Source organism: Somniosus microcephalus, chromosome 1, assembly GCF_052327205.1.
Source record: "Somniosus microcephalus isolate GS21.2 chromosome 1, FLI_Smic_1.0, whole genome shotgun sequence".
NCBI classification, from domain to species: Eukaryota; Metazoa; Chordata; class Chondrichthyes; order Squaliformes; family Somniosidae; genus Somniosus; species Somniosus microcephalus.
This window is the reverse complement of record NC_140987.1, coordinates 273,317,084-273,337,951: the sequence shown is the minus strand read 5'-3', so window position 1 is coordinate 273,337,951 and position 20,868 is coordinate 273,317,084.

The window sequence follows — 20,868 nt, the reverse complement described above, 5'->3', positions numbered from 1 at the left end:
TCTAAATTCTCCAGCTCTGCCTCGACTGCTGGACGAATTGCGTATGGCACCGGCCTTGCCTTAAAAAACTTGGGAATTGCCGCATCTTTTACTTTTATTGAGGCGGTGACGCCTTTCAAGATTCCTAGTTCCTGTTGAAACACTTCTTTGGCGTTGGCCAAGATGTCTTATAATCGTTCAGGTATGACATCATCATCATTTTTTTTCTTACTGGTCACCTTCATTGCCTGAATGGAGTGCCAGTCTAAACGTATCTTCCTGATCCATTCACGCCCCAACAGCGGTGGACCACCATCTTGCAGAACGTATAAATATAACTTCTGTATTTCCTTGCCGTTGTATACAACAGGCACCCTTATTTTCCCTTTGGGGTATACTTTCTGCCCCGTATATGTTTTCAAGATAATGGATGTGTCTTTCAAAAGTATATGCGGAAATAGCCGCTCGGAATCCCGTCGACTTATGACGGTCAGAGCTGATCCTGTATCTAGCTCCATTTAAACTGGGGACCCCGCTATCGTGAGGGTATCCCAAATGGCCTGGTAATCTTCTTTGGCAATTACATTATGTAATTTGAGACAGCTTAGTCTCTTGTTTCCGGAGTCGCTATCACTCTTCTGGTCTTCGGAGCTACTGTCCGTCATCATTTGTACCTTTCTGTGCTTTTCCTTATTGATTTTTTTTCTGTCAGTGGATTTTTTGTTTCCAGATCGGCATACACGTGTAATGTGTCCAATCTTTCCGCATTGCCTGCATGCTTTGTCCTTGAACCAGCTGTCCCTCTGGTCATGGGTGGATCTGCCGCAGCGATAACATCTCTCGAAACCCTGTGTCATTTCATGGGTGCCGAAGTCCTGTGGCTTTTGCTGTATCTCTGCAGCTCCTCTTGCGGCTGCTTCGTATGATACAGTCACACTGAAAGCCTTGTCCAGTGTCAAATCTTTCTCAGAAAGTAGCCTTTTCTGTGTTCCTTCACTTAGGAGAACGCAGGCGAATTTGTCTCGAAGAGAATCTGCCAGTCCTGCCCCGAATTGGCAGTGCTTTGACAGCTTCCTTAATTCGGTGAGGTAATCAGCGTTAATTTCATTCTTGTGCTGATTCCTCCTGAAGAATTTGAATCGTTCCGCTATCAGCAGCGGTGTTGGGTTTAAGTGCTCCTGTAGGTTATCTCCTTAAAATTCTTGTCCTTCGGTTTGGCTGGAGTGATTAAGTTTCGTAACAGCCTGTATGTCCTTGCGCCCATTAGATTTAGAAGTACTGATGCCTTTTTATCATCCTCTATTTCATTTGCTGTGCAATATACCTCCACTCTTTCCACATATGTGGTCCAATCCTCTATATCGCTATCGAAAGCAGTAATATTGCCAGTCTTCGGCATCCTGAAAAAAATGGCACCTCCCGCGCTTTCCTTTCTTCCCCGCAGAAAAAAAATGGCACCTCCTGCGCTTTCCCGCCGCTGCCACTGCTGACAACGCTGTTCTCCGTGGTTTTTATTTACATAGGTATTTTTAATAGGTGGAGACTCGTTCCCGCCGGACTCTCTGGGACTTTTCCCTCCCTCTGCTTGGTCCGAACGCCAACCTGCTTTGCAGCGCCGGCCATCTCCCGAGTGCTCCACCCTCTGTCTCTGTTTGCCTCCGCCTTCGCTGCTCGGCCCCGCTGCTGAGCCAGCCGATGGAGCCCCAGCCCACCGCCCAGGAAGGATTATTGCAGTACCTGCCACCAGCTCGGCTAGCTGGTGAAACCACAGTTTTTTTTGTTTTATTTTTCTTTCTTGTTTTTCTTCGACTTTCGTCTGAGGAATCGATCTCCTTGAGGTGCTGCCGAATTGCAGTTAAGTCCGTTTCCAATTCGTCGCCACTGTTGTATCCGTGTGTTAATGGAGACACGGAATGCAGGAGTTGGTTTTACAGGTGTTTACTGAACAAGGTCTGGAGGTGAACTAACAGATGCAAAACACTATACAGGCTTATATAGCCCGAGTGGCCATTACCGGCATTACAGTACACAGGGGGCTCTTAAAGGCACATACACCACACCCAGCACCATGAGCGCCCAGCAGGCTGAACTGTCCGCAGTAGTGTACGTTGTTACACAACCCGAAAACTTCCCCACCCTATACACGATTTGCTCGGACGGCATGTTCACGTGCAATTTGTGTACGGAGTACCTGGCCAATTGGTCCTGCCGTGGATACACGGTGAAAGCCCATTCCTCCGCAGAACCCCGTAGTCAAGGCAACCAGCAGGCCGACATGCTAGCTAAGGAGGGTGCCCGCACAGGCACTTTCTGGGACCCATATGGGTCCAGTCCTACAGCAGCAGTCAGGGGTAGGAATGGGACACAAGGGAGTGCAGGGGTAGCTTTAGCCCCGGACCTTAAGATGGTCCAAACCCAAGACCCCGTCCTCAAGGCGGTCCTCAGTGCAGTGACTGAGGGAAAAAGGGTAGAGGGCCCTTACAGCACAGCAGCCCTTTCTGTGAAGGAATGCATGCTGTTTAGGGGAGAACAATGGGTAGTACCACAGCAGCACCGGAGGGAATTCCTTCAACTGGCCCATGAGGGTCCAGGAGCAGGACATCCCGGGCCTGAGACCACCTGGCAGTGGGTGGAACAGGCGGGATGGTGGCCAGGACTCAGGGAAGATGTCCGCGAGTTCTGTGCCAGCTGTCTGGTGTGTGCTGCTAACAACCCTGTCCCCCACAAAAGGAAGGTACCTATGGGACACATCAGGAGGGTAGAGGGACCATGGCAGTCGATCCAGGTCGACTACATCGGGCCCCTACCCACCGTCCAGGGAGGCTATAAGTACTGCCTAGTCCTGGTAGATGTGGGTAGAAGCCTTCCCCTGAAGAACGGCCACAGCTCTGGGTACAGCCAGGATCCTGGTCAGGGAGGTGTTCTCACGATGGGGGCTACCACAATATGTGGAGTCCGACCAAGGGAGTCACTTTACCGGGCAGGTCATGCAGAATACCCTTCTGGTACTCGGCATTGAGGGGAAATGGCACGTTGCACACAACCCACAGTCCTCAGGGATTGTGGAGAGGATGAACAGGACCTTGAAAGAAAGGCTGAGGAAAGAAATGGTGGACTCACCCAGAAAATGGGCAGAGGTCCTACCGTTGGTCCTGATGGGGATCCGAGCCAGCCAGTCAAAAAGCACGGGGTACTCCCCACACGAGCTGATGACTGGCAGAGTTATGCGGACCCCCACCCATGTACTAGCCCCAGTGCTCACGGAGGGTCAGCTCAGGGAGGTAAACTGGGACAGGTTCGCCAGGAACCTCTTCGAGCACCTTTAACAGGTCCACGGGCAGGCGGCTGGGAACATGGGAAAACAGCATCGGAGTAACCGATTGCTGTTAGAACCCCGAAAACACCACGAGTGGGAGATAGGGGATTAGGTTATGGTGAGGAATTTTGCTCGGGTAGGAAGTCTAGAACCGGTATACATGGGGCCCTACAGCATTGTTTGTATTGAGTCGAGGTCGCAAGACTCGACTATGTTTTACTCAAGCCAGAGAATCTTCTCGGGACCTGGCTATATGCGCTTGTGTCTCTTTACAGAAGGGATTTCTAGATGAGGAATGTTCTGCTCCTGCTCGCCCTGGTATGGGTGAGCATCAGTGACTGAGGGGATGTGGAGTACTCCCACATCTTGGGGTGTTCAGGAGAGAGTGCACCGATCGTTACCGCAGGGGGTGGTGAACGGGGTGTGGAGGAGCTCGCTACCTACTTCCACGAGGGAAGGTGGCCAGGGTGGCGGGGGTCCAATTCGACCCAGGACTCCAGCCAGATCGGGTTCACGTACGGGGAGGCCTCCCTCCTGTGCCCCAGGGTACAGATTGTTGCTACAAGGGTCAGTGTCACCGTGGGAAAATGTGTATGTTTGACATGCAAGGGATAGATTCCTTTGGATAGGTGGTGGTGGCTCAGAAAGCTAAGCAAGGATATAGGGAACCCCGCAGTCGATTGGGAATGATTGGGGAACAATACCCATTGGACGATTACAGGGACCCGAGAGGGGTTGAGTGTGTGCTGGGACAAGTGGTGGGAACCGGATCAGGGGATTTATGTCTGTATGTGGGGGTCAGAGATGGTCTGCCCCGCAGGCATATCCATCATTTTCCGCCGGCAATGGCAAGATGCCGGGGAGGGGGTGGAGTGGGATTCCAGCCTACATGCGTGCACGGTCCCACACTCCCCGATCCCAGTAAATGCCACTGAACTTGTGACCCGCCCCCGAAAGCCGCTGCCCATGACTCAGGCAGCAAGGACACACAGAAAGGGGTGCCCTGCCACCACCAAGGGACCAGGGAATGGGTTGGTACTAGTGCCGATGGAACAGGTGCTATACCAGGGGATACACTATGCAGTAGTTTCCGTGATCCTGAACCTTACCGAGGTACACTTACCAGAGTGGTGCCCCAAAGATACAGAACAGCTATACCAGGCCCTGTTAAAAGAAATGTTTAGGAAATTCTACGAGTTCGATTTTGCCAATGTAGACTAGACAGAATTCTACACTACACACACTGAGTATTTTGGTAAGGCGGGGAGACAAAGAAGGGGAGCCTGGAATTATGTTTTTGCAGCGTTTAACATGGGATCCTCTGTTATAAACAGCCTGGATGATATAGAATTACAGACACAGATAAACGGTTTGAAAACATAATTGCAAAAAATCTTAATGGATGAAAATACAACAGTAGGCTCAGAGTTACACGAGGACCAAGCTATGACGGTCCATTTAAAAGAGATCATTGCTGAGCTGGAGAAGCATGCAAAGACTGTAAATGCCCTTATAAGATAGGACAGGAATGCTTCAGATCAGGCTGCACAAAACGAGGTGTGCATACTGTATGGGGCATGGTTGCTAGGTGAGTGCTGCAGTAACCTGGAGGATTTAAAACAGGGTTTAGTCCCCTCCTGGATCAGCAACAAGCATCTCACAGCCCTCCATCCATTTGAGAATGCATTGAGCCCGTGCCAGCTCTGGCTAGCTTCTGAGACCTACCCTGTCCCAATAGATTGTGGGCGCTCTAACCACATGATCATGGGGATAGTAGTGAGGATGCTGGTCATGGGTGGGACAGCCCGACCCACACTGGTATACAGGGTAGAGAACATTGGAGTCATTCAAGGGGGTGCACACGTCCGTTTCACAGCGGTCCCACCTTATGTCATAAAGTGGGAGCATGCTATGACAGCGTACTGACCTCTCGGGGTGCCGGAGCCGGGGAGCACACATAATACTGTGTCCCCAGCACTTGAACGCCTATTCTAAACCACAGTGCGGGTTTAAAGCTGCTGGTGCACGCCCTATAACCTGTACCATGGAGGTAATGGCACAAGACCATGTTCCCCCACAGGTAGCATATATAGGAGGTGGGACATATTGTGTCACCACCAGTGCGCCCCACTACCAGCATGGGCAGCATAGCTGGTGTCCGGTAAGTGACAGCAGTTTCTGCTTTAAACCCGAGGCAGAAGTTCAAGTGGCCCAGGAACGAATTATCCCCAATCCTGAACCCTCCACTGTTCACCTCACTGTAAAAGAGAATTTCACCAACCTGCAAAAATATGTAGCACATTTCGGCTACGAAATGCCCCCTCTACCAGAACATCTGACCAAGATACTAAAAGCAGTAATCATCTCACAAAAACATTTCTACACGTTGGAGCAGAAGACAGTCGAGATAGGGGCCAAGATATTGGAGATTGTAGTTCCACCCTGGTGGGACATTTTTGAAAATATAGAGGTCCCTTCATGGGTTAGAATGGCTTCCCACATCCTCGTGGTTTGCCAGCTGGGAATGGTATTGTACCTAGTGTGCACTCAGTGCAAGGGAAAAGGCCAAATACTAGAATTCCAAAACCAGAGGACTTGGATGGAGCATTATATTAAGGTGGAGGGAGATACGCCTGTTTGAATCTTTTATTTTGTATTTTGAATAAAGATTGTTGTATTTTGTGTGTTTTAATTATTTTTAATAAAGACTTTGACGTGTTATTTTTAATAAAGATGTTTGTGTACCAAGTGGTGCAGGGGTGTTGGACCCCCTCCATGCTTGGATGTGTGTAAACAACTGTATTCTGCCTATGTATGCTTATGTACACTACATTTTCGAAGAGTGGAAAATGCATGTGTCATGGGATTTTAGATAGGTAATTACAGGGAAGATTGGCTGTGGAGGGTGTAAGACTCGCAAAATTTCCACATTTCCCCAAGGTTATTAATAAAAGGGACCCTATGGACAATTTAAAAAGGGTAGCCAATGATGGCATCCGCACCTCATGACCAAAAGCCTGTAAGATTTTAAAAGCCTGAACTTTGCAGCACAGAACAAGCAGCTTTGGGAAATCGAAACTTAAAATGCATTTCTGTGAAAAGGATTTTTGTGTTTGGAGGGCCAGACAGCAAAGCAAACATTTGAATATGCATTCTCGTCAAATTGGAGCAGATCAACCCAGTTAGGCCTAAACAGGAGGCCATTAGTTTGTCCGCATAAATAATCAGAAACAGCTTAAGGAAGCCATCGAGGCTGGACAGGCCGATTAAAATGCATTAATGACAATACAACTCGGACATCAGGCCATTAGGTGCAATAAACGGCCATCTAAAACCAGTTATTTTAGATTGGTGCAATCATTTAAAACAGCCTGCCAAAATTGAAACAATGGACTAACCTGATTTGGCGCGCAGATAAGGGGCCATTGAAAAGAGTATAACGGTAGGCCCTTAGCACCAATCGGCCCTTTTGACTCTTGTGTCTTGTCTCTCGACTCTCGTCGGGCCTTGGGCTACCGCCGCTCGTACTCGAGCCCCGGCCTCATGGTGGGTTCTCTTCTCGCTCCCCGCATTAAGTTGCAACCAAGGACATCCATGCCAACAGCATGGGAGGGGAATGAGACCCGAATCCAAAGTCACCCAGGACACCCGGGCCACGAGAGAGGGCAGAAGAACTGAGGCAAGACGAACTGAGATGAAGAGTAAGGTAGACCCAACAAGAGCAGAGAAGGGCAGCAGAAGATGTATTAATTAAAAAACCCGAGCGCCGAGTTATAAGCTGACGCTCGGGGAAGAAAGTATCTGAGGACAGTGAGACTAAGTTGGTTGGGCAAGCCCCGCAATTAAGCTGGCAAGCCCTTGTTGAACACTGTAACGCAGGTGTCCACGCCACAACGAATATACTGCCGTTTGACGCTTGGGTAGTAAAATCTAAACAGTGAAGACTGTTAATCGTCTCATTGACGCAACGTTACCGCCGATGACCGCCCGAGGGAGAAGAAGAAGAGAACCCATCATGACGAGACGACGACAGCAGCTGAGGAGAAGAAAGGTGTGTCGCAGCAGCAGCTCCAGCACCGCGCTCTGAGACCACGTGGTAACGGAGTACACCAAAGCCCAAAATCGCGATTGCTAAAACAACAAGTTTTCCTTTGGATTGGTGAGCATGAATTCCTGGCCCCTCATAGCTTAATCTAGTTAGGTATAGGGGTGGGATAAGGGTAAGGGGATTGTTAAAGTAATTGTTTTTCCCTTGATGTGCCGTGTGTTCCCCATTCCCTGTATAAGTGTAGTTGTAGTGTTATATGCCTGTAATTGTGTTCTCTACCAGTAATTTTTCTCATAAGACCGTGTTTTCGTTCCTGTTTTAATAAAATCTTGGTTTTCTTACACCGAACCACCTGTCTACTCGAGTCTTTTTGTATCGTCGCCTGTACCTAAGTCCGGTGTCTAGAACCCAGGGGCGTGGGAGCGATTCGAACCGCTCACCAACAGTCAGGGGCATAACTGACTGGGCGCACGTGCCACCCGCCACCCCCTACAAGGGTCAGAATTTTGCTCACCTTCGTAAGTATGATATTTAAAGCGAGTTTTAGTATCAACAGAGGGGAGTGTAGCGTTCTCAAAATTCCCACATTCCCCAAAGTTATTAATAAAGGGACCCTGAAGGATGAAGTTATAAGGGAGCCCTAAACAAAATGGCTTCTGGACCTCGTGGCAGAAGCCTGCAAGATTGGAAAGCAGGGCCCTGCAAAAACGGCAGGTCAAATTCAAAAAAGGGCTTTTGAAAACCCTGACATGCCTGGGCCTGTGAAAGACTTGTTATTTCCGAGAGCCAGACAAGTAGACAATGTAGAATCCGCATTCTTAATCAACTCAGGAAAGACTTAATCTTGAACCCATCAAACCTTTACACAAATAATCGCTTACATTTTAAACTGGCTACCGAGCCAGGAAGATACCGATTCATATTATGAATAACAAACACCGAGACCTTAAAGAGCATTTAGCAACAGGGCAACCACCCACAAAGCAGTAAGGTGAATGGCTATAATCACTTTAACGAGCTCGCCAAAAATCGGACAAAGAACTAACCCTGATTTGGCGCGCAGATAACGACCTCCGAAGTAGTATAACTGCAGGCCCACCGGTAACCAGAAAAAGAAGACTAAGGGGGCAGTAACCAAGCAGGCAGACGGGTGCAGCAAGCGGGATGGAGCAGAGGAAAGCGGGCCGATGAAAAGCAGAGAAGGGCAGTGTGGAGAAGCGTTGGGGGACGAGCAAGCACACGCTCAGGCCCAGGTTCACTCGAAACGCAAAGAGGTGTTGGGTGGCACACGCTCAGGCCCAGAGATATTAGAAACTCCAAGAAGCAGATGACCACGAGCACCGCGGCAACAAAGGGCCGGGTAAACCTTAACTTTGGATCATTACCACTGCACAGGTAGTGATCTAGGCCACCGCGACCAAGCCAACACCGAAGACCGCCAACCGAACCCCAACCACAACAAAACTTCGACGACCAGACCACCACCAGAAGAACAAAACCCAACGTTTTCCACTCTACAAGGTAAAGTACCCAACAAAGACTTTAATCACTATTTCTAATGGAGGAAAAGAGGGTACTTTATTCAGACGACTCCACCACCGCACCCTGGGACCACGTGACGACAGCAGGCCCCAAAGGACACAAAGAGCGAACCCCAAAACCACAACCGGCTTGATCGACAGGATTCAACCTGTCCAGAAACCCTTATTGGTGAGCATAATCCCTGGCCCCTCACAGCACAATTTAGTTAGATATTGGGGGTGGGACAAGGGGAGGGGAATTATTACTGTGATTTTCCCTCGATGTGCCGTGTGTTCCCCATTCCTAATTAAGTGTACTCTTGTAAGCCTGTAACTATTCCAGTAATTTTCAGTGTTGTAATTTTATTGTGCCTTTTAATAAAATTACAGTTTTTCTTGCACCAAACCAGTTGTCTACTCCAATTCTGTATCACCGCCTGTACCTAATCCGGTGTCTAGAACCCAGGGGTGTGGGAGCGATTCGAACCGCTCAAAAGGTAGTCAGGGCGAAGCTGACTGTGCACATGCCACCCCCTACACATTGAGTGTCGCTGGAACAGTGAAGATCCAATGGCCAGGATATCACTATGTACCATTGGCATTCAGATGTAAAGAATTTTTATAAAGCATACTGTTCCAACAAAGCTCAACGTTAGCTCGAGGAACAGCACCGCATCTTTCGATTAGGCGTTTTACAACCTTCTGGACTCAACATCAAGTTCAACAATTTCAGACTATAAACTCGGCCCCTATGTTTTCTTTTTTCTCTCACATGGCAGCTGTTGATGATTCTGCCATTCCCATTTACACCTCATCTAGAGTCATCTTTTGTTTCTTTACTTGTCTCATTACCATATCCTTCTGCTTTGCACCATCATCCCTTTTGTCTTTCAATCTCTCCTGCTGTGCACCCTATCACACACCTTCCCTTTTGTTCTTTCTTACCCTCCCCCCTCTCCCTGCCCCTACACTTGCTTAAAAATCTGTTACTTCTCCAATTTTTTTCCAGTTCTGACGAAGGGTCATTGACCTGAAACGTTAACTCTGTTTCTCTCTCTGCAGATGCTGCCTGACCTGCTGAGCATTGCCAGCATTTTCTGTTGTTGTGACATAACTAACGGCTATGAATTCCTGGGATGTCTTAATATTCCTAACTTGCAGGGTGATCCGTGTTAATCTGGTAATGGGTCTGCCTCTTTTTCTTTTTAGATTCCCCCCGCCCCAAACACACCCTGCCCCCCGCCCCCCCCCCCACTCACCCCCCTGCCCCACCACTCCCGAGTCCAGCCATGTAATCTCCTGGGAGAGGCAAAAACCCAGAGAAAAAACCCAGGGCCAATAAGGGAGAAAATACCTTTCCAATCCACTCAGGCGATTGAAACCAGTCTGGGATATCACATGGGCCAAGTGTTGTCTACAAAGCCTTCTTTCTCGATACTCTTGGATAGCTGGCAACTCCTGTCAACCTTGATTTGAATATTTCTTTTAATACTCACGTAATTTTTCTAATCGTGCATAGGACCAGAAAAATTGAATTATACACATCCGAAGCAATGTGCTGATAAAATTACCTTTGGGGAGCGAAATGAAATCTAAAAGCGAACATCAATTTTTGAAAAAGGATTACTTTGCTCCCTAATGGATACCACTAGGATGGATTCTCCGTGATTTAAAAAAATATAGCCATCTGCCAGAACCACAAGTTTAATGCTCACTGATTCAAGCTGGGCCAATCCCCTGGCATCAGTCCTGATTAAATATTCCAACATGCCCCTCGTCCATATTTGGTTTGGCACTGGAATCTTGCCAAGGGGTGGTTGCGGGGGGTGGGGAGAGGGGGAGTGGGAAAGAGCTGTTGAGAAAAATTAAAAGCGCATAACCACTTCAAGGTAAGTGGCTGCATATGGGCATAAAAATAATGTTAGTATTTACAAAGGCTGCAAGTATTTGAAATGTATATTTCAGTCATTCAAAAGACTGCTTAGGGAGAAGAAGAAAAAGTGACTCACGAAAACCAATGGCTGGCAAAATAAATGTGGAGGCAGGAGATTGCAGCCTGTAGGCAAGTGATAGAGCAGTGTGACACCCAAATGCTCTGTTTATAAGCTAGCAAAGTGAAGGTACTGTTAAGCCTGTGTGTTCCAGTTGTATTAAGATTAATTACTGACACAGACTACAAGAATAAAGTTCAACAGGTCTTTACTAGTTGGAGGTCAGGACTATACTAAATACAATATCACTACACAGTACTTATATACCGGTGGTCACCACCGGTATTACGTACACAGCAGCCAGAGAAAGTAGTACATCTCTTAAGGTGGAACAGGCTTAAGTTCTCTTAAGGTGGAACAGGTTACATACACCACAATCCTCCCTTTTTAACTTAACAGTCATATCCCCATTTAACATAACATAATAATAACATATATACATATATAACTTCAGGTATAAACAGTTCAAAGGTTCAGTCTCTCAGGAGGCCTTCTGATTCGGTTTGGATAACGCCTTTCAGTGGTCTCTGATTCTTGTTGCTGAGGTGACTCTTCTTGTTGGTTTCCTATGTATTGGACGTCATCATCAGGTACAGTCCCTGCCGAGGTAGATGCTTCAGGTTCATTAACGTCTTCCACAGTTGTCTCTGTCGCAACCATGGGTTCGACCCTTGCTCTTGATTCTACCAGTTGATCCGCATGACGCCTTATCACATTGTTACCAATATCTACTGTGTACATCAGAGGTCCTTGTCTGGCCCGAATTGTTCCGGACTGCCATTTTTCGTTTCCATAGCCCCTTGCCAACACTGGTTGTCCTACGTCGAAACTTCGAGTGGACTTGTTATTAATATGCCGGAACTGTTTGTTTTCCACTTCCCTCCGCACATTTGGTTTTAACAAGTCCAACCTGGACCGCAACCTCCTGTTATAAAACATCATGGCAGGACTTTGGTTAGTCACTGCATGAGCGGCGTTTCGATATGCCATTAGGAAATTGTCCACCTTGTGTTGTAACGGAATCTGATCATCGTTCATGGCCTTTATTGCCTTTTTGAATGTTTGGACAAATCTCTCGGCCAACCCGTTTGTCGCCGGATGATATGGGGCAGAGGTATAATGTTTCACCCCATTCTTCTTTAGAATTTTTGGAATTCTTCCGACACGAACTGTGGTCCGTCGTCCGAACATATCTGTTCTGGCAATCCGTTCCTTGCGAATATTGTTCTTAACACCGCAATTGTCTTTTCTGAAGCAGTGGTATTCATCTTGATCACTTCTGGCCATTTGGAATGTGCGTCCACCGCAATTAGGAACATGGAGTCCATGAATGGACCAGCAAAGTCAATATGTATACGTTGCCATGGGGCTGAAGGCCATTCCCATGGGTGTAGCGGTGCGATCGGAGGTGCATTTTGCACTTTTTGGCACCCAGCGCAGCTTATTGTCAACTCCTCTATCTGTTGGTCAATGCCCGGCCACCATACATAAGCCCTAGCAAGACTTTTCATCTTAACTCCCCCCAGATGACCTTCATGCAGTTCCTTTAGAACTCTTTCCCGTAACTTGGGAGGAATAATCACCCTTGTCCTGTACATCAAAGTACCATGGCAGACGGACAGCTGGTCTCGCCTTGCCGAGAATGCTGGTAACAGAGGATCACCATGTGTTGGCCATCCCTTCACTGTCACCTCGTAAACTCGGGACAGTGTCAGGTCGTTCCTGGTTTCTCTTTCAATACTTGCATTGGTGACTGGTAAACACTCGATGATGGTCGAATGAAATAACTCAACAGGGTCAACTTTCGTCGTCTCTTCTGCTTCAGGTAGTGGAAGGCGCGACAGCCCATCAGCATTGCCATGCTGCTTTGTACCTTTGAATTCTATTTGATATTGATGTGCCCCTAGGAAAAGGGACCATCTCTGGAGTCGCTGTGCTGTCATCACCGAAACACCCTTCTTAGGGTTAAAAATGGATACCAACGGCTGATGGTCTGTCAGAAGTGTGAATTTTTGGCCCTGCAGGTAATGATTAAACTTCTTCACTCCCCATACAAGGCTGAGAGCCTCCCTATCGATCTGCACATAGTTGCGCTCAGCGGAGGTCAATGATCTGGATGCAAACGCGACTGGCCTTTCCATGCCATTTGGCAACTTGTGTGAGAGTACTGCCCCAATACCATATGGAGAAGCATCACAAGCCAACCGAATAGGCAGTGTCGGGTTGAAGTGAGCCAACACTTCCTCTGAGGTGATCAATTCTTTGCTTTTGCGAAATGCCTTCTTACAGTTTTCGCTTCATTCCCATGGTACCCCCTTCTGTAAAAGAGCATTCAGCGGGTGCAGTACTGTGGATAGATTCGGTAGAAACTTATGGTAATAGTTAATCAATCCCAGAAACGACCTCAACTGAGAGACATTATCCGGAGCGGGAGCCTTTACAACTGCCTCTATCTTGTCAGGAGACTTATGAAGCCCCTCCCGGTCAATGACATGACCACAGTACGAGATCCGCTTCTGAAAGAACTCACATTTCTGCCGATTAACTCTAAGTCCATACTCTTTCAGTCTGTTGAGCACCAGTTCCAAGTTTGCGAGGTGTTCTTCATCACCATCACCTGTAATCAGAATATCGTCCAGGTAACATTGTGTGCCTGGAATTCCCTGTAATACCTGCTCCATGGCCCTCTGCCAAATTGCCGGAGCCGATGCCACTCCAAAAACCAGCCTATTATACCGGTAGAAAGCTCTATGCGTGTTGATCGTGAGGTACTGGCGTGACTCTTCTTCAACCTCCATCTGCAAGTACGCCTGCACCAGGTCTATCTTGGTGAAGTGTTTCCCGCCAGACAACGAAGCAAAAATATCCTCAATCCGCGGAAGCGGATACTGCACCGTGTGAAGCACCGGATTAACGGTGATCTTGAAATCTCCACAGATGCGAACCTTCCCTGGTTCTCCTGGCTTGTTGCTCGAAGGACGTTTCATACCGGGAACAATGGGCGTAGCACACTCACTCCAATCTACCTTAGACAGTACACCTGAACGTTCAAGCGCTTCCACTTCCGCTTCTACAGTAGGTCGTATTGCATAGGGTACCGGTCTGGCTTTGAAAAATTTTGGTTGTGCATGTTCATCAATCTTGATGTTTGCCGTAATTCCTTTCAGTGTTCCCAGTCCTTGCTGGAACACCTCTTTAGCATCATCCAATATTTTGGACAATCGTTTAGGTTTGACATCTGTTTCCCCGGAATCTACCGTTAGTGCTTTTAAGGAGTGCCAGTCCATATTCATTTTCCTAATCCACTCCCGTCCCAGTAGTGGTGGACCTCCTTCAGGTAGCACATATAAGTCCATTACTTGGCTTTCTTCGCCCTTGTGGACCACTTTTACCTCTATCTTTCCGATGGGGTACACTCTTTGCCCCGTGTATGTTTTCAATATAATCTCCGTATCCCGTAGGGGAATATGTTGGAATAACCTTTTGTAATCTTTCTTATTCATGACCATCAATGCCGATCCAGTGTCCAATTCCATCTTTACTTGGACTCCTGCTATCTGAAGAGTGACCCAAATTGTCTGGAGATCTGCATCCTTACCAACGTTGTGTACTCTTAAGCTACCCAGTTCATTACTGCTAGCGTCTGAATCTGACTTCTGTTCGTTCGAACTGGTCTTTGTCACCTTGTGCACCTTTATGTATTTTCCTTGCAGTGACTTTTTGTTGCTGGTCTTCTTTCCTGACCGGCATACTTTAGCTATGTGGCCAAGCCTGCCACACGTTCTGCATTCTTGGTTTTTAAACCAACACTGGTTCTGATCGTGTGTTGTCTTTCCACAACGATAACATTTTACAGTACTCAAACCCAATTTATTTGTACTGAGTTCCGGTGACCGTAGCTGCATTACTGCCGTGCCTCTTGCTGCGGCTTCGTGTGCTGCTGCCATAGTGACCGCTTTCTCAAGCGTCAGCTCATTCTCCTCGAGCAGTCGCTTTTGTGTATCTTCTTTTAATAATCCCCACACAAATTTATCTCTTAGCGCTTCTGTTAGTCCCGTTCCAAACTGACAGTACTTTGCTAGCTTACGCAATTCCATTAAATATTCAGCATTGCTTTCATCCTTCAGCTGCCTTCTGCTGTAAAATTTAAATCGTTCCGCTAGCATCAGCGGCGTGGGGTTTAGATGATTTTTCAGGACAGTAACAATCTCCTCGAACGTCTTATCCGTCGGTTCAGCTGGTGATAAAAGGTGTTTCAATTGCCCGTATGTCTTTGCACCCATTAAGTTTAATTAAGTTAGTGCTTTCTCTGCATCTGGGATTTTATTTGCTTTACAATAATTTTGTATGCGTTCTACATACATGGCCCAATCTTCGATGTCGCTATCAAAGGTATTAATGTTCCCATGTTTAGGCATCGTTGCAATTTATTTTATCCCAAGATGGCGGCTTCCCGCTCTTGTCTTCGTCCTCCGCCTACAAAATGGCGGTTTTCCCGCGCTTGGCGGTCTTCACCCACTGGCTGCAATGGCGTTTGGCGTGCCGCTGCTGCTCCCCTTTCCCAGCGGTTAGCAACTCCCCCGACGCTGTCTCCGCTTCACCGCGGCTCCCTTGGGCATTCGCGCTTCCCCGATGTCGCGCCTCGCAGCCCTTCTTGCAGCCCGGTTATTAGCACCGGCTGCATTCGCCTTCACCGCGGCTCTCGCGCCTTCAGTCACCCCAGACGCTGCACCTTTTTGGCCCGAAAGCGGCCCGGCCCTTATCACCAGCCGCGATCGATGTCCCCGCGCTGCGCCTTTCGGCCCGAATGCGGCCCGGCCCTTATCTCCGGTCGCGATCGATCTCACTGCCCTTATTCCTCCGTCTCCCTCCCCCCGTCTGTACAGCCAACGCGGCCGACTTTCTGCTCGCGTCGCTGACCGGCTTACCCACCACCGAGGTAGAAAGAAGATAGCTGACTGCCGCTGAGGGAGGCTTCGAGTTCAGGACGTCTTCTGCACTCCGGGTTCTCGATGCCTGCCGCGCGACGTGTCTTCCAGCAGGGTGATGAGGGTGGATGCCTCTCTTCGACGCCCGTTCTGTGGACGAAGCCGTCGTGGATATAAACTGCCGCAGGGTAAGAATCGGACTCATCGCCACTGTTAAGCCTGTGTGTTCCAGTTGTATTAAGATTAATTACTGACACAGACTACAAGAATAAAGTTCAACAGGTCTTTACTAGTTGGAGGTCAGGACTATACTAAATACAATATCACTACACAGTACTTATATACCGGTGGTCACCACCGTTATTACGTATACAGCAGCCAGAGAAAGTAGTACATCTCTTAAGGTGGAACAGGCTTAAGTTCTCTTAAGGTGGAACAGGTTACATACACCACAGGTACCACACCATAATGGGTAGTTTCCCTCATTGGCACTTCATGGCACCCATCCCAGATTACAGCAGTGCCCGGCAGGAGATGGTGGTAAAAAAATGTTGAGGGCTGAGCTGGTCTTACCCGTCACTGGCAGTGTTGTCCCTAAGGTGCAGATTGGCTGCAGATGTCCTTTCGAGCAGATGGCATGGATTGGCCAATTGGTTGCCTGCTATGGAGCCTGCAGGGCCTGTTCCTTATGGCCATTGCCAGCTAGGGCCTGCAGATACTGCAACTGGTGGGTGTGGGCAGGCTCAGCTCTAGTACCTGCTGCTCGTCCTGACCTGCCATCATTCATTTTGTATCACTTCAACCATGACAGTGGTTGGGCTGCTTCAAAAACTAGCCCCCAACACTAGTTTTAATTTGTCGACCATTCGTGACTCTTCACTTAGATGCCTTGCCACTCACAGCGAGGCGAGGCAGCCTAAACAGGCTCCACAGGCAACATTCCAAGGGGAGGACAGAATTCAAAAGTGACATTACAACCAAACTGATAGGTGAGTGGCTGGTTGGTGAGTATTTTCCTTCCCTTTTAAACCTTTATAAGTTGGTAAGTTCAATTAAATAGAGGTGTGATATTCATCATCTAAAATCGGGGCAGAGGGTATTTAAAAATAATAATAATAAATTTAATTAATTACATAGAACGGGAGAGCAGGTGATGTGTTACTGCTGCAATATGTGGGAGCTGGTGGACACCAATGATGTTCACAGTGATCACATTTGCAGTAAGTGCTGGCTGCTCGAGGAACTCCAGCTCCGTGTTGATGAGCTGGAGTCCGAGCTTCAAACACTGCGACACATCAGAGAGGGGGAGAGTTACCTGGACTCTGTGTTCCAGGAAGTAGTCACACCAATTAGATTAACTAATTCAGATGTAGTCCGTGGTCAGGGACAGGAGGGTGTGACTATGAGGGAGGCAGGTACGGGGATCCAGGAGGTAGTGTTGGAGGAGCCGCAGCCCTTGCTCAGGTTTGAGGCTCTTGCTCCCTGTGAGGACAGGAATGTGGACTTCAGGGAGGATGAGCAACCTGGCCACAGCACCATGGAATGAGGGGCCATTCAAGTGGGGGGAGTAAAAAGAAATGTTGTAGTGGTAGAGGATAGTATCATTAGTGGATAGATAGGGTTCTTTGCAGCCGAGAGCGAGAGTCCCAAAGGTTGTGTTGCCTGCCCGATGCCAGGGTTAAGGACATCTCCTCTGGGCTGGAGAGAAACTTGGAGTGGAAGGGGGAGGATCCAGTTGTCGTGCTCCATGTTGGTACCAACGACATAGATAGGACAAGGAAAGAGGTTCTGCTGAGGGAGTATGAGCAGCTAGGGGCCAAATTAAAAAGCAGAACCACAAGGGTAATAATCTCTGGATTACTACCTGAGCCACGAGCAAATTTGGCTCGGGTAAATAAAATCAGAGAGTTAAATGCGTGGCTCAAAGACTGGTGTGGGAAAAATGGGTTTTGCTTCTTGGGACACTGGCACCAGTACTGGGACAGGAGAGAGCTGTTCCGTTGGGACGGACTTCACTTGGCCAGTGCTGGGACTAGAATCCTGGTGAATTGAATAACTAGGGCTGTAGAGAGGGCTTTAAACTAATTAGTGGGGGGGAGGTTTCAAGAGAGTGAAAAATAAAAATGTCATCGGAGAAGGCAATAGAGCAAGGTAGCAGTGGGGGAATTAAAAACCAGAGCGTGTCAGGAAGGGACAGAATATATAAAGATAAAGGTAAAGTAGTAAAGGGGGTAAAAGCAGGAATAAATTGTCACAAAACATATTTAAAAGTTCTTTATCTGAATGCACACAGCATTCGTAACAAAATAGACCAGTTGATGGTACAAATAACTACACATGGGTATGATCTGGTGGCCATTACAGAAACATGGCTGCAAGGTGACCATGACTGGGAACTGAACATCCAGGGGTATTTGACTATTAGGAAGGACAGACAGGAAGGGAAGGGAGGTGGGGTGGCTATGTTAGTAAAGGATGGAATCACTGCAATAGTGAGAAATGATATTGGGTCAAAGGATCAGGATAGTGAAACAGTTTGGGTGGAGATAAGGGATAATAAGAGGAAAAAGTCACTGGTGGGCATAGTCTATAGGCCTCCTAACAGTTGCAACTCTATTGGTCGGAGTATAAATCAGGAAATAGTTGGGGCTTGTAATAAGGAAACAGCTATAATCATGGGAGATTTTAACTTTCATATTGACTGGACAAATCAAATTGGGCAGGGCAGCCTTGAGGAATGTAGTGTATGTACCCGTCTACCTTTAAGAGAACTATTGTATGTAACCGTTCACCTTTAAGAGAACTATTTTAGGTGTGGCACTACTTTGTTTGGCTTCTGTATACGGTAATACCGACAGTGACCACACCAGTATATAAGTGTTGTGCCAGGAGTTATTGGGCAGATTCGCCCTGACCTTCGAATAGTAAAGTCCTGTTTTAAGTTACTCTTGGAGTCTGTGTATTAATTAACTAAACAACCCACAGACTTTACAGTGGCGACGAGGACGATCGTACCCTGCGGCAACAATAATTCCGAAGCAGTTAACGAGCGTCGAGAAGAGGCAACCGCCCTCGTCATTCTGCTGGGAGAAAACTCGAGTCTGCAGAGCTGGAAAGGAGGAAGAATTCAGAGACAAAGACTTCCATCAGCAACAGGCACTGACTGTCCCTTCTGCCACGGTGAGGAGTGAGCCGATCAGCACGAGAAGCAAGGTGGCCACGGTGACTGTAAGGGAAAAGTAAAAAGAATAACCGGAGGATAAGGGTGGTGCACTCGACCACGGTCGAGGGGGAAAGGAGCCGGACAGAAGTCGGGCCCAGAGGCGCTGAGACTGGGGCAGCGTGGAGCAAGGAAGCCGCGGTACAGACAGGCTGGGGACGCAACGGCGTCGTGAGACAGCTAGACTGCGACCGGCGAAAAAAGGCCAGGCAGCGACCGAAGCCACGAAGCGCTGCGACCGGGAGCGTAGGCGTGGGAAGATATAAAAACTCAGCCGCAGCCGGGGAGGGAAGCACTGGACTGCGAGACGGCTGGGAGAGGCGTTTGGGAGCCGAGCGAGCGGGAGAGGCAGAGCCGACCAAGGGAGACTGCGCGAGAGCCAGTCCAGCGGCTGAAACTGTTCTCTGTCAACGGGGTGTACCCAGCGCCGGTAGAGCTGAGCGAGCGGGAGAGGCAGAGCCGACCAAGGGAGACTGCGCGAGAGCCAGTCCAGCGGCTGAAACTGTTCTCCGTCAACGGGGTGTACCCAGCGCCGGTAGAGCCGAGAGAGCGGGAGAGAGACCGAGCCCGAGCAAGGGGAACTGAGCGAGAGCCAGCCCAGCGGCTGAACCTGTTCACCATCAATGGGGTGTACCTAGCGCCGGTTGCCTTGCCGAGAAAAGGGAAAGCACTGAAGCCGACGCACAGGCTGTGAATCTGAAAGCCAGCGGCCGTCGCCTGTGGGGGAAAGTGTACCCCTCCCGCTAGGGAAGAAACGTGGGAAGCCGCCATTAGGCGGGGAAGAAGACAGAAGCGGGAAACCGCCATTGAAGTGGGCGGGGAGAGAAGATAAGCGCGGGAAACCGCCATTTTCGTGGGAACCGCCATCTCGGAAAAAAAAATTTTTTAAAGAAATAATTTGTGGTGTTATCAGGAAGAGAGGAAGATGCCTAAGCGTGGTAACATCAACGATTTTAATGCCGAGGTAGAAGACTGGGCCACGTATGTGGAACGCATCGAGATCTATTGTAAGGCCAATAAAATAGAAGAAGATGACAAAGCTATAACCTTGCTAAACTCGATGGGCGCGAAGACATACGGGCTCTTGAAGCATCTACTATCACCAGCTAAACCGGCAGATCAGACTTTCGATGATATTGTGGCTGTTCTGAAGGATCACTTGAACCCCACACCGTTGATGTTGGTGGAACGATTCAAATTCTATGCGAGAACGCAACAGAAAGACGAAAGCAACGCAGAATACTTGGTCGAACTGCGTAGACTAGCAAAATACTGCCAGTTTGGAGGGAATCTGACAGAGGCATTGCGAGACAAGTTCGTGTGTGGATTGGCAAAGGAAGGAACGCAAAAGCGACTACTCGAAGAGAACGACCTTACACTTGACAGGGCTGTCCTTATTGCAGCATCGCACGAAGCCGCAGTGAAGGGAACTGCGGAAATGCAGCTAAAGACAGCAGCACTAAGTGTGGATCAAATTACCTCGACAACAACAAAATGCTATCGTTGTGGAAAGACAACACACGACCAGAACCAATGCTGGTTTAAGAACCAGGAATGTAGGAAATGTGGCAAACTGGGTCACATAGCTAAGGTATGCCGGTCAGGGAAGAAGACCAACAACCAAAGGACCAACAACCAAAGGAAGCCATCACAGGAAAAGCACAACAAGGTACACAAGGTGGCTGAGAAGAGTTCAGACGAACAGAATTCAGACTCAGGCCCAAACGGCCAGGAGCTGGGTAGTCTGAGAATTCACAATGTGAGTAAGGAAGCTGACCTACAAACTATCTGGGTCATGCTAAAAATAGCTGGAATCCAAGTGAAAATGGAGTTGGACACTGGATCAGCTCTATCAGTCATAAATCG